The sequence below is a fragment of the Triturus cristatus genome, chromosome 2_1 (genome assembly GCF_964204655.1).
Source record: "Triturus cristatus chromosome 2_1, aTriCri1.1, whole genome shotgun sequence".
Taxonomy (NCBI): Eukaryota; Metazoa; Chordata; class Amphibia; order Caudata; family Salamandridae; genus Triturus; species Triturus cristatus.
In genome coordinates, this window is record NC_140581.1 from 976,883,616 (window position 1) to 976,898,377 (window position 14,762).

Genomic DNA, 14,762 nt, shown 5'->3' on the forward strand with positions numbered 1-14,762 from the left:
TTTGTAATTAACACATAAATAAAAAACATTGTCATTTACAATGCTAATAGCTCAAACTCTTGTAAATACGAGACCTGTTTCCTTGCAAAGAAGCAGTCGCCATTGTCCCGGGCTGCTTGGAAAGTGAAAGCACGAATGGCGCGCTGAATATTGCAGGAAAGTGTGTTCTGCCTGCAGTAGGAGAAACTCATTTGAAAACCTTTAGATTAGATTGTGCTGTGCAGCATGAGGCATAAGCATGCACCAGGTTCTGTGAGTGAAAACCAGCCATGTGGGAAACCAGCATTAAAGTGTGCTGTGCAGTGTGAAACACAAGTGTGCACAAGGACCTGTGCCTTAAAAACAGTATTATGGAAAACCAGCATTAGAGTGTGCTGTGCTACATGAGACACGAGCGTGCACCAGGGTAAATATATGAAAACTATCATTAGTGTGTGCTTTACAGCGTGAGGCATGAGAGTGCACCAGGATCCGTGTGCAAAAACCAGCCGTGTGGGAAACCTGCATTAGAGTGTGCTGTGCAGCGTGAGGCATGAGCGTGCACCAGGGTCTGTGCACGAAAACCAGCTGTGTGGGAAACCAGCATTAGAGTTTGCTGTGCAGCGTGAGGCATGAGCGTGCACCAGTATCCGTGTGCGAAAAACAGCCATGTGGGAAACCAGCATTAGAGTTTGCTGTGCAGCACAAGACATGAGCGTTCAGCAGGACCCGTGCATTAAAACCAGCCCTGTGAAAAACCAGCATTAGTGTGTGCTGTGCAAAGTGAGACAAGAGCGTGCACCAGGATCTGTGCGCGAAAGCCAGCCATGTGGGAAACCAGCATTAGAATGTGCTGTGATGCGTGAGATACAAGGATGCACCAGGATCTGTGTGTGAAAACCAGCATCAAAATGTGTGCAGTGCTACGTGAGACACGAGCGTGCACCAGGATAAGCGCATGAAAAATACCCCTGTGGAAAACCAGAGTTAGTGTGTACTGTGCAGCATGCGACACAAGCGTGCATCAGGATTTGTGTAGGACAACCTGCCCTACTATCAGCCGCGGTCCGTGGAGGGAGTTCCGTGGGGCGGAAAGGCGGGGCGGGGGAGGGGCAGTGTGGGAGGTACTAAATAACGGAATATGGATAATTGGAGGTAAGTAAACAATTAAATAAAACGAATTTCGTAGCGCGTGCAGCATCACAAAATGCGATGCAGCGCGCGCTACAAAATTCGTTTTATTTATTTAATTGTTTACTTACCTCCAATTATCCATATTATGGTGTTTAGTACCCCCCACACTGCCCCTCCCCCGCCCCACCTTTCCGCCCCACGGAACTCCCTCCACGGACCACGGATGCCTACTATGTGGAAAACCAACTTCAAACCGTGTTGTGCAGTGAGTGACACGAGCGTGAACCAGAATTCCTGTACAAAAACCTGCCACGTAAGAAGCTGGCACCAGAATGTATGCCTTGAGCCACCAGCATGCACCAGGATCCGTGTACGAACAAAGGCAGTAAGGGAACTAGCCCCAGAATGTGTGCTGTGCAGCCTGAGACACAAGCGTGCACCAGTATCTGCGTACGAAAACCAGCAATGTGAGAAACGAACATCAGAATGTGTGCCACCAGTGTGCACCAGGAGCCATGTATGACAAGCATTTGCAATGCAATCGGTGTCGCATTTGCCAGAGTTTAAGCTATTGGCATTGTAAATGACAATGACTTTTATTTATCTGTTTTGCTAATTAACACATAAATAAAAGGCATTGTCATTTAAAATTCCAATAGTTCAAACTCTTGTAAATGCGAGACCTATTCAAAAAAGCGGCCGCTGTTCAGGGCCGACTGGGAACCAAAACCCGCCCTGGCAAAGTGCTCGACCGGCCCCCCGGTGGGGGGATTTGGGGGTGCTGCCGAGCTCTTTGCCAGGGCCGGTTTTCTGCCGATTTTGTTACAGGGCCGATTTTGCAGCTATGCTGCAAAAACGGCCCTGTAACAAAACCGGCCCCCAGGGGCCCAAAACCGGCCCCCACCCGTGCGGCACACCAGGGGATTGCCCGGTGCCTGCTACGGCCAGTCCGGCCCTGCCGCCGTTATCCCTGGCTGCTCGGAAAGGGAAAGCACGCATGGCACACTGAATGTTGCAGTAAAGCATGTTGTGCCTGCAGTAGAAGAAACTCAATAAAGAAAATAGTGCTTACAGACTAAAAAAGACGTACCGTGCAACAGCTGAAGTAAAAGGGCCAGTCCTCATGGGAGGTTACAAATGAAGACAAGGCGGTACTAAGGAGGAACTTATAAGCCTATTCACGAATCAGAAGCCAGCATTTACAAAGGACAATGACACAAGCCAATGGCAAATATGGGAGGAGAGTGTACGGGGCTTCTATTCCATGCATCAATACATCATGCCACAGAGTAGCCCATGCGCTGCCCAGGCTCGACCTAGAAAATAAGTAAAAAACATTGCCATTTACATCGCCAATATGCTCTAACTTTCACAAAAGTATGAGACAGATTGCGTTGCCAATGCTTGTTTAATTAGCATGGACACAAAAAGATAGGGCAGCTGGTAAAATGCCAAGTATGTTATATGAGTCAAACTAAACATGCACTGTTATTCAACTTATTGTGCAAGTTATAAGTTTGTCATTAACACCTTGTAACATTTTCATTGTATGAAAATCAAAACACTTTGGGCCCGATTCACAGAATGAACTTAAGACTAAATCCTAAACTTACTACTTTGTGGTATTCACAGAATGCACTTACTACTTTTGGTATTCACAGACTGCACTTACTACTTTTGGTATTCACAGAATGGATTTACGACTACTAACTTTACGTCCGCACTCGGGCCGGAAATTCCGGCCCGGAGGCGGAGCTTCTGGCCCAGAGGCGGAGTTTCCGGCCCGGAGGCGGAGCTTCCGGCTCGGAGGTGGGGATTCCGGCCGGTGGCGGAGATTTAGCCATGGCCGAAATCTCCACTTCTGGACCGTAAGCTCCGCCTCTGGCCCATAAGCTCCGCCTCTGGGCCGGAAGCCCCGCCTCCGGGCCGTAAGCTACGCCTCCGGGCTAGAATTTCCGGCCCGAGTGCGGACGTAAAGTTAGTAGTCGTAAATCCATTCTGTGAATACCAAAAGTAGTAAGTGCAGTCTGTGAATACCAATAGTAGTAAATGCATTCTGTGAATACCACAAAGTAGTAAGTTTAGGATTTAGTCTTAAGTTAATTCTGTGAATCGGGCTCCCTCTTTCCCCATTTTAATACTTTACTTTTTTCATTGCCTTTTTTTTATCTTTACCCTCTTTCGCTCGTTTTGATATTATTTTTCCCTCATATGAACCCCCTGTTGTTTATATTCTCTTCCCCTCATGTTATTTCGTTAGGATTCGATATGCTTCAGCAATAGTTTCTTTGCTTTCACAATGTTTATTCACTTAATTGCTATTTCCATTACGATTCATTTTCTCCATTTCTTTCTGTCAGTCTCTCTTTGTGCAAAAGTTTCAGGTGATTTATCACCTGAGCCGAGTTTGGCATCCTGTTTCATCGTGTATCCCCTAACTCAGCCCGAGCAGTGATCAGCTGCTTCTGTCTGAACCTGCCCGGGCTGAGTTTCGTTTCCGAAAAGTCCCGAAGTGCAGGGGATACACGATACCGTGGGGATACCAGATATTACACAACACCGGCCCTCAATGTTGTCGGGCTGCCTTGAATGCTGATGACTTGTGGGGTGTGGGTGTGCCGAGGCATGGCAATCTGAATAAAATCTGCGCACGCTGCCGCACAGCCCCTACCCCTGAAGCACGAAATCCAGCCCAATCAGTGTCCCACCCATCACCGGCAACACTGAACTAAGGGCCGCGAATTCAATCCTATCTGAGTCTTCTTGGCTGAATGGCTCAGGCTCTCACCGTGGCAACACTCTTCTTCACCGGGACTCGGGAGACGTCGAGAACAACGCTCTGCACTGAGTCATTCAGGTATTCAATTATATCAATATCACGTGAATAATGTGATGTGCAGCAGATGAGTAAACCCGGCCCTGATAAGTAAGTGCCGGCGCTAAGCACTGGAAAGCACTGCAGCACCGATTTGTTAGTGTCGCACATGAGATGCGGCCACAGAGTCTTGCAGCCTTCACCTGGCTCCCCTCCAGGTCAGCATCTTGCGCTGTTGTTTTAGCCTATTTGTAATATCCAACCCAGAGACCGGGTTGAGCAAATCTCTCCATGAGGGGACAGGAATACCCGAAAGCTTGAGGTGATGAGTCTCTACTAATAAGCATTCAGTCGTTCGGGCCTAACACGGGGTACTACACATGGCATGATAAGCATTACATGGAGCCCAGCAGAGAGACCTGACCAGGACATAGTATGCAGCTGCTACGCATCCTTTCCTTTGGCCAGAGAGCAGCTCACCAATATTTGATCAACTCTATTTCTGCTATCTTAGTCAGAAGGTGTCAGGGCCTGAGGCAGCCTTAAAAACCTGGGCTCAGATTTATCATTCCTTTCATGCAGCTCAACTCAAGGCAACAAGCCACCTAGCAAAGTATTAACCATTATTCAGTGCATTCCTGTCCTTTCCTAGTGCTGGCGGACTTTTGACTGCCTAGCACCAATGCCAACACCTTTGTGCTGTGGTGCAAGGGTGCCCCCATTGGAGGCAGAATTGTTTTTGTGCACGAAGGAATACTTTTCTGCACAAAAACAATCCATAGAGGCATTTTCCTCCTTCCAAGTGTGCTGTAAAATCCAGAAAGAGAAAACAATGGTGAGAAATAAAGATATTTCTCCTTGTTACACCTCTCCGGGGGAGGCATAACATTTTGATGCATTCCCACATCTCCCACTAATGGCAAATCTGCAAATGCGCCAAAATCCATGGGTGGATGTGCAGAAACACCCATGCTCCACACATGAAACGCCTTCCCAGGGTAGAGTAACGTAAGGCAGTGATTTGCGGTGCCGTGAGTTACTCTAGATGTATCAAGCCATGCAGGGCCACATAAGACGTCCTTGCGCAGCTTGATAAATCTCAGTTAGGTTTTGCATCCCCCCTGTGCCACCCTACGTGGTGCAAGGGTGATGCGAAACATTGATTAATCTGGCCCCTGATGTCCCCAAGGCATTCCAGTCTCACAAGCCTCCTCCTCCACCCCAAAGCAGCATCTGTGGCTCACGGGTGCAATGTTGTTTTAATCAACTTAAAAAACATTCCTTTGCTGAAGTACTTCCCATGAAAACGAATACAGAACAGCTATTGTCAGCAACCGAAGAACAAGTATGCCATGTATAAATATGAAATACCAGCATTTGTAAAGCGCACAGCTACCTCCGGAGTGGTGTCCCGGCGCTGGGGGCCCTCGGGAAGATTAAGGGAGCTATTGCCCAGAGTCACATGGTGCTGGGCTAACCTGCTGCCGGCGATCGAACTGTGAACCCTGTGGTACGGAGTCAGGCACCCTGCCCGCTGCGCCACACGTCTTCCATGTTTATATAAGTAAGGTGGCTAATTCCTGACACCTTAAGCCTCGATTGGGTAGACTAGGCTGTGACTGAGGCAGCTGGAAAAGAGGAATCATCTATAAAAGTGAGTGAGTCTCTCTGGGACACTTGTCTGGGTGATAGTTAATGAGCGATGCACAAATCAGTCCATGCACAAAGGGATACTGAATAATGGAGCATATCTGAAACTGTTTTATGGTGGTAAGACATGGCATACTGGGGCCATTTGTAACACAACGGTACCCACTGTGATGCAATTATTACACTGAAATAATGGTGGTGTTTTTTACATATTGCGGGCAAGCTTAACACATATGTGTCCATAGCTCATGACATGTATAGCCGGCCTTGTTATTAAGGTGGTGTTTTCATACTGTGGATATTTTTGGCATGATGGTGCCCTGGAATGGTGTTAAACTTTCATAGGCATAATATTGGAATTGTCAATTTTGTAATGATATTGTCCATGTTGATGTTTAAGGATTCAGTCTTTCAGATCTGTTTAACCTGCGAACGTCAGCGTACCGATTCACTCACCCTTGGGCTTCCCTAATCAGAAATTCATCCATCCATGCATTCAACTATTCAACTATTCAATCATCCCTCCACACACTCACCCATTAATTTTCCAATCAACTCAGCCACTCACTCAGCCACCCGTGTATTTACGCATCATCCATGTTAAAAGTGACGTATCAGCGGCGCAAGGGGCTTGTAAATAAGCCCCAGGCTTTTTTTCACGCATCCACAACACCGCACACACTTGCACATAAATAAATGAAGAAGTGCCTTTTGTTACAAAATAGCTAGACTTCATAATCAGCGAGGAAGTGCATTCACTTATAAATTAGCCATACCCAGTGGCTTTGCCAATTGGTGTCTCTCCGGTTTTGTGAGGTCACGCTTAAGGGTAGACGAACTCCCGTTTTTTAAACCACAGAAAGCAGAGGGAAAACTTTGACCACTCTGCGCAGTTCTGCTGGTTTCACATCCGCCTGCCCTGAATTTACCCAGCAGTGGAACTTGTTTGTTGAGTCTCCCAATAGCTACAGCGCGAGGAGGACCTTGAAGGCAGGCTCTGTGCACAGGTTTCTGCAAATCATTTACATTATTGTAATTATCTTTAGGATAAATTCATTACTTGGCCTCTCACTACGCTCCTAAGAGCATCTGTGCCGAATATTGTGTTTTTTTCCTGTCCAAAGGGCAGCGAATCAACACCAATTCCACAATAAAGACGGGGAAAAGTGGTGAATTATGACTATTCTGAAATTCGTCCAAATGTTTTGCCCACCCCTCATGAAACTCACATTGAAATGCTCATGCACTTGAATTGTCTATTGAACTGTGCGAACTTTATTATATCGTTTTCCTTTTTTGCCATAATCCCAGAAGCATTAAGACGTTTAAATGAAGAATTTATTTATCTAGTTTCCTGTTTTGCATGTTTAAATATGTTTTCTGAAGTTGTTTAGATCCTATTTAAATACATTGGTAATAAAAGTAAAACAGTTACTAGCCATTTTAAAGCTAGACTGAGGGGCTTATTTATGAGATTTTGGCATAGGGCAGCACAGCTGCCCTACGACAGAGTGAAAGGGCAGGGACGCACTATATTCAAGCAATACGGTGCAGCCCTGTCCAGTCTGCCTGCGGTGATGCCGTTTCGGCAGCCTATCGCCAACGCAGGCAGCTTTGTACCCAGATGGATTGGTATGCTGGAGGAGCAGGGGACAGTGGGCGGGCTAGCAGGGGGGGGAGGCACTAGAGGCTGGAAGGGGGAATAAAAAAAATCTAATAAACTTACCTTCAGCTGGCCGCATCGCGCTCCTCTTCTCCTCTTCAGGAAGGCACAGGCTCCCAGAATGCCTTGCGGCCAATCCTGAAGCTGCTCTTGCTCATGAGAACAGCTTCAGGATTGGCCAGAGTGCACTCGATTTGCGCTCCAGGACAGACTGTGAGTCTGTGCCTGCTCTGTCCAACCCAGCTGCTTTGCTGGGTTGGAGAGAACTTTTATTGCGCATGATGGTTTGGCCAGCCTCAGACTGCCGGCCAAACCATCATGCGCTGGCCCCACCCCCAAGACTCAGCAGGAAAGGAGAAATAAAGCGAATGACGCTTTATTTTTCCTTCATGCCATATTATTTGGAACTCCTACGCCATAGTGGAGGAGCCGCTGCTGCTTGCACCATGGTGCAAGAGTGGCTCCAATGCATGCAGGATTGTTTTTGTGCAGGAAGGGGCACATTCCTGCACAAAAACAATCCTAAGAGGCATTTTCCTCTTTTTATGTGTGCCGCAGAATGCCGCACACAAGGTATGAGTTAAAAATGAGGAGAAAAAAATATTTCTTCTTGTTACGCCTCACCTCGGGAGGCGTACAAAGTTTGAGCTTCCCCAGGTTTCCATCACTTTGTAATTCTGGGGCAGCATCAAATTCATGGGTATTGCGTGGGAAAATCTACCGCAATGCCCATGGAAATCCTCCCAGGCGTAGAGTAAGGTGACACAGCGATTTGTCTTACTCATGATTTATGAGGTCACACAAAGCCATGCAGGGTAGCTTCATAAATTGAAATGAGAGCCCTGCGTCAACCATGCACCACTGTACGTGGTGCAAAAGTGACACAGGGCTCTCATCAATAAATCCCTTAATGTGCATCACTTTTAAAGACAAAATCCTAATATTTTAGGATTGATTAAACTATTTGCACTTTAAACATACTTTTTATTGTTTTCTATGTGTGCGTCTGAATTTGATGGAACAAGAGACAGACAGAGTTACATTGACCAAAGTATAAAAAGAAAGTCAAAACGAGATAAAGTTCTACAGAGAACGACACAGGCAGAGAAATAGGGAAAGAGAGAACTGCTACAGACGATCAGATGAGAGACTGATGAAAGAGACAGACCCCACTGAATGAAGTATTTACCACGTGAGATAAATGCCTTATATTTCGAGTTTTCCTCCGGAAATAGTGTATTGGATACATAATTCCGTACTCAGCAGTAGCACCATATTCGGCTTGCATAGGTAAAGTTCAAGAGACTGGCCTTTTTAAATTAACCTGAGGAAAATTCAGGCTGGGGGGGGGGCATTGTGATATATGCTGTAACTGGTGTTGCTATGCATTCCAGGGCTTTAAACCCTGCTTGCAATCGGTCCAGAGAAAAAATAATTGGAACTCAGTGAAAGAGAGTGAGAGAAAGCATTGCATAGAAGTAGTGTGAGACAAAACAGATATTGACTGGGAGGAACTGATACTTTAATCGAGAGGGAGACCGAGAGAAAGGCAAGGAGAGCGAGATGGGAGACAGAGAGACAGAGAGAGACGGCTTGCCAGAATACGACATTCAGTCAGAGTTCCCCCATTACCTGGGATAAAAGGATATTGTGGTCCCGTAAGGAGAGCCTCAGCAGATGTCTTCTCTGATGGATCACTTGAGTCAATATTGGAAGGTGGTCTAGCCAGTAGCGGTCCGAGGATGGAGTTCGGTGAGGCAGAGAGGCGGGGTGGGGGAGGGGCAGGGTGGGGAAATGTAAACACCGGAATATGGATGAACGGAGGTAAGTACACATTTAAATAAATAAAACGAATTCCTTTGCGCGCGCTGCATCGGTGGGACAGAGAGGCGGGGCGGGGGAGAGGCAGGGTGGGGAAATGTAAACACCGGAATATGGATGAACGGAGGTAAGTACACATTTAAATAAATAAAACAAATTCCTTTGCGCGCGCTGCATTGCAAAATGCGATGCAGCGCGCGTAACGAAATGTCAATACAATGAGTGCCATTGAGTTGGGTAATATTGACACATTGTGTTTTTATGTAAACAAAACACCTCGGTTTTTGTATTCTACACGTACACGTAATCCAATATATTTAATGTCTAAACACATTTGGCATGTGTTAGAAATGACGGTGTCTAGTTGATAGAGGCTTGCACCCTGTACAAGTACGGTCAATTGCTTCTAGTCAGGATGAGGGGATTACGCACTTCAGAAAACCCCTTTTCACCCCCTTGTTAGCTTGGCAAGAGCAAACAGGCTAATCCCAAAGGCAATGTGTAAAGTATTTGCACCCTAAATGCACAGTACCACGGTGAAAGCACCACAGAAGAGACACCACACCAGTTTAGAAAAATAAGTCATATTTATCTAATCTCGACAAGATCAAAAACGGTAATTATCCAAAATACACTGTACACAAACAAAAGAAATGTCAATGGTAAAATGGGGGCCCATTCATAGTGCATAGAAGACCGGAGTACTTATTCTGATGGCAATTATGCTGTCCCTGAGCTATTTTAGGGTGGACCCACAACTCCTGTGGTTGCTCCTCTTAGTTAAGATACAAAAGTTCCACTCATCCACTGATGCAGGGCTCTGGATTGAGCTACAGGAGCAGAGGTGTGTCTCCGGCTTCTCGCTCCAATTAAAAGCAATAACAAATGCTGAGCTCCGCCTGGCATTTGGTGCTGGGATCTTCGGATGGTGCCGACGCCAGGTAAACAGCTGCCATACCTCGTGGCTACCGAACCAATGATGATGTCTTTGTCCTTTTCCCCGGTGGCTCCTAGCTCTCTGTGTGGCTCTCAGGCAGGTGAGGCAGGGTGGGGCTGGGCTCCCTCCTCAGCCCGCACAACGGTTGCTTTGGCATTGCAGGGACACTTGCAGGACTCTTCCGTGCGCTGGCCCGTGTTGCTGAACCACTGTGGCTCTCGTTCTGACTTGGCCCATGCTCGCATCATGATTGTGGAGGCTACTTGGCAATGTAAGGGAGGAAGCTGCTCGGCGATTCTGAATGTGCTGGCTGGGCTGGCTGGGCTGGCCAGCGGGACCCTTCTGTTGGAGTCTCTCAGCTTTGGTCACGGCACACACTCCACAGTGCCTCGAGTGCAGGTGATGGGAGGGGGGAAGCAGACTCTTCAGAGTTCTTGGTGGATTTTAAAGAGGACCATGGGGAAGAATTTTTTGTCCCTGTGTTTTCCACAACAGGAGGCAAGCACACACAAGACCATGGGGATCTTCTCAAGCAGGATACCACAGCAGGGCAAAAAGAGTCAGTCATTTTCCTTTACCCATAAATAGAAGCAGTAACTGCAAACCAACCCATCGCTCACACAACCAAAAAGGCTACACTCCTCACACAGCTCTTTATTTTTTCTTTTTGGCAGGGTCCTCTTGTTTCTAGAAGTGATCTAAAGATCTAGGGTTTTAGGTCTAACATTTATATTCGATTTTCTCTTTGTAGTCTTTGCTTCAAGAGTCTCTGAGCTCAATAAAATCAGTTCTGTCCTCCCTGGTCCAGCTTTACTATAGGAGGTGGAGACAGCATTGTGTAGAGCAAACACAGCCTTTTCAGGTGCTAGTAAAAACTCCTCCCACCACTCTAAATGCAGAAAGGTTTATTCAGGCTGGCTATGAGTCACCCAGAAAGGCAGGGCATACCTCAACCGCCCCTTGTGACTATCTAGAGTAAATGCACATCCCCAACTCCTGTCACTCTAAAACCAAATGGTGAATACACAAGCAGGCAGAGGCACACGGGTGGTTAAACAGGAGAATGCCCACTTTCTAAAAGCTGGATTTTCGAACACAACATTTAAAATTCACCTTTACTAAAAGGTGTGTTATTAAATTCTGAATTCAGAGAGCCTAAACTCCAATGCTCTATCTTGTCCCAGTGGAATGTTACACTTGTAAGATGTTAGAAGGCAGGTCCCATGTAAACCTATGGAACAGACAGCCATTCAATTGTAAAAAAAAAAAGCACAGTATTTCACTATCTGGACATGTAAAACACACCTAGCACATATCCTACCTTTCAGATACATTGCACCCTGGCCATGGGGGTACCTTGGACCTACTCAAGGAGTGACTTCATGTAAGAAAAAGAGAAGTGAGGGCCTGGTAAATGGGTGTACTTGCCAGGTCATATTGGCAGTTAGAAACTGTGCACGTAAGCTACTAGTTTGGGTGGTACAGTCAGTGTTTCAGGCCCACTAGTAGCATTTGATTTACATGCCCTAGGCACACACCGTTCACTTTAGTAGGGACTTATCAGTAAATCAAATATGCTTATCATGGATAACCAATCATAATCACAATCTGAACAGGGAGCACTTGCACTTTGACACTGATAAGCAGTGGCAGAGTGCCCAAACCACCTACGCCAGCAAAAGAAAATCCAGTCAAAAATATGCAGTAGGTAGAGGCAAAAAGTCTGGGGAAACCCCGCCAATGATGCCAAGTCTAACAGTGTAAAATTCACGTTTTACAATATGACTGTGAGATAATGTGTGTGTTTCATCCACAGAGACACGTTTGTCCTTTCCCAATTTACGAAGATGTTGGCACACCTAAGGAACTTGTACTCATAAATTAATGGTTGCGCATTTAAAGTTCAGTGTGGTGAAATTTCAGGTCTGATTGAGGGTATGATTTATTGTTTGAAATGCCTGGCGGGCATTTCAAGCATTGGCAGGAACTATTGCCATGGTGGTACATGCCAATGCATCATACGTTTGAGGAAAAGCTCTACCAACATGTGCAAACTCACACTCACAATATTTTTTTATTTTGAAAAAGAACATTCCAAACCAGGGTTTTTTTGTAAAGAAAAACAATAAACAATGCACCCCTTACCATGGGACATTCCTCCCATGGTGAGGGGCATTGAGCAACTTTCAATGCCCCTTACCACCAGGTTTTTCTTGGTGGTGTAGGACACTAAAAATCAGCTGCTTATCGGCCCATCTAAATGTATTGAGTAAACATGCAGTGAAACCTGATTGAGTAAGTTCACCATTGTAGAGACAGAGTAGTTTCTGCCCTCGTCAAATCAGGCGGGCAGAACATAATGTTGCCATGGTGGGAGCACTGTGGCCATTGTGATGAGTACCCTCTTCCTCAAAATTTAAATCAGGCCCTGACTCTGTTCACATGAGTGTGCTGTGTGGGTTCTAGAACAGGTGCCCTGGAAACATGGTGATGACACAAACCTGGAAGTGTGCAGGTATTGACCAATATTTGGCAGACACATTCCAACACTCGATATGGTTGGAGATTTACTTCTGTCAATGGCAGGTGTCAGTCTATATCAGAGCCAGAATTGTGAAGGGACACCTCCAACATTGTCTCGAACATAGCTTAAGGGGGTTTGCCAGAGGGCAAATTATCCGCCCCTTTAAAAATAAAATAAAATAATAAAAGTACAGTTGTACTAGAATATGGAATTTCCACACACCTAAATGTGGATCTGATATACTTCTATATGTGGAATATTTATGCGAAGGACTTTATTTAGTTATATCCTCTATTACTACAAACATACCACTTTCTTTGTTTTTCATCAGTTTAAAAAAATGTTTAACTAACCTTGATTACATAAACCATTACAGCTGTGGAAAACTGCTTGTATTATTACTACTGCAGAGGTTTGATGACCCAGATACTCATGACAGATAAAATGACTACATGCTACAATGATACACAATGTGTGGCACTTCAGTAATGGATAATGAGGCGCACCCCTTTAGTGGGGCACCTGCATGCCCTGGCTGCCTCACTAAGAAAGACCATCTGATTAACTGAATATTTAAATTAGCCCACCAAGGCACTAGAACCTTGACATCACTTGCCTGTTGTTGATAATACAAGCGTTGTCACCTCCAACACTATGGGGCTTATTCACAAAGGAATTTTCGAGTAAGTAAAGTAGTACTTCTGTAGTGCTGTAATATTCTTTATGTACTCTTACACACCTTTGCACATTGGCCTGAAAGCAACTAAAATGAGAATGTTAAAAATTGGGTTGTTGGTTGATTGGGGTTTAAACCTTAGTCAAACAGCAACCACACCTAGTCAGGGCAAGTGTCAGAAAAACATAAATTAGCCTTTGCTCACCCTCTAGTAACTTGGAACTAAGCAAACAGGCTTAACTTAGTGGAAATGAGTGAGGTATTTGTGCAACACTTCAAACCAAAAAACTTTGAAAACACCACACAAAAAGATTCCACAGAAGGTTAGAAAAATAGAGCTTCATTTTATTAATCAAACGAAACCAAAATGGCGAGAATCCATTAAGTAGAACGTGAGATATTGAATTTCTGAGATTTCAGGTAAATAAATAGTGCCTAGAAGCAAAAATTGCTATACAGGATATCTGTTCCTGCTGGACCGGGAAAAAGTCGAAACTTCAGGTTGACCGCGATTGTGGGCAGGTCGAATACATGGACCCAGTGAGGATCACTGAACGTATCTTAATCCTGGGTGCATCGACATTGAGGATGCGTACTACAGTCGAGGCGATGCGCCAGTGCTGATTCGTACAGCGGCGGCAATGTACTGGTCCTGATCTGACAGCAGTGGCGATGCGTGGTGAGCTGCGATGTGGAGGCTTGGGCGTTGTCATCAAGGCTGTTGTTTGATTGAGATGTGAGTACTGTGCAGTGGAAACCGCGTTGCACAGTGGTGATTCCAAAGGTGATGCGTTGGGTGCTGTCCATGCAGCATCAGTGATGTACACCCAGCAGAGGCAATGTGCCCGGTCTGATCTACACAGCAGAGGCGATGCATCCATTCTGATCCATGCAGTAGAGCAGACAAGTACCTTAGGCCCCCTTCCAGGGCATAGGAATGGGGTGGCAGCACTTGGCAGGGCAGACTCACAGATGGCACAGTCCAGATGTAAGAGCAGGGTGACTGGAAGTCATTTATGTCCCTGCAACTTCAGATCTGGAGGCCAGGCAGCTAGTCCTTGGAGTAAGTTGGGCTCAAGTGATGCAGGTCCAGTAATTTTCACCCAGGCAGGGTAGCAGCAGGCAGCAGGGCAGCACCACAAGGCAAGAGTCCAGCAAAGCAGCAGTCCAGCACTGTGGATGTCCTTCAGCAGCACATCAGTCTTTCTTCTTGGCAGTCTTCAAAGGTCCCGAATTGTACTGATGTGGTGGTGTCAGAGGTCCAATACTTATTCTCACTTGGGCCTTTGAAGTGGGGGAGACTTCAAAGACAGGCCTTTGAACTGCAAAGAGGTCTTTTCTTCCTGCCTTGGCTCCAGACTCACCACAGGGGTGCATGCAGCCCTTTTTGAAGGGATAGTAGACAGTCTATTCAGATGTAATGAGGCTGGGTCCAACTCCTCCCTTTCATCCTGCCAGGATGGCCCATGAAGTCAGATCTAAGCTCCCAGTGGCTGTCTAGGGGAATACATAAATCCCTACGGTCACCTACCCCATCAAATGGCTAAAGTAAGAAAATGCCAA

At 46.0% G+C, this 14,762-nt stretch overlaps 1 protein-coding gene across 3 annotated transcripts in view; it reads right to left on the minus strand.

Moving 5' to 3' along the window:
• The window catches only part of LOC146866150 (glycine N-acyltransferase-like protein 2), a 196,182-nt gene that overhangs the window by 171,059 nt on the left and 10,361 nt on the right, over nucleotides 1-14,762 (minus strand). The window contains exon 1 of one of the 3 annotated variants that reach the window (XM_085634021.1): nucleotides 8,874-8,966. The exons of the other annotated variants lie outside the window; for them this stretch is intronic. The gene's annotated coding sequence lies outside the window, so the exon portion shown is untranslated. Of the gene's footprint in view, nucleotides 1-8,873; nucleotides 8,967-14,762 lie in introns of those variants that run through there. 3 annotated transcript variants of the gene reach the window in all.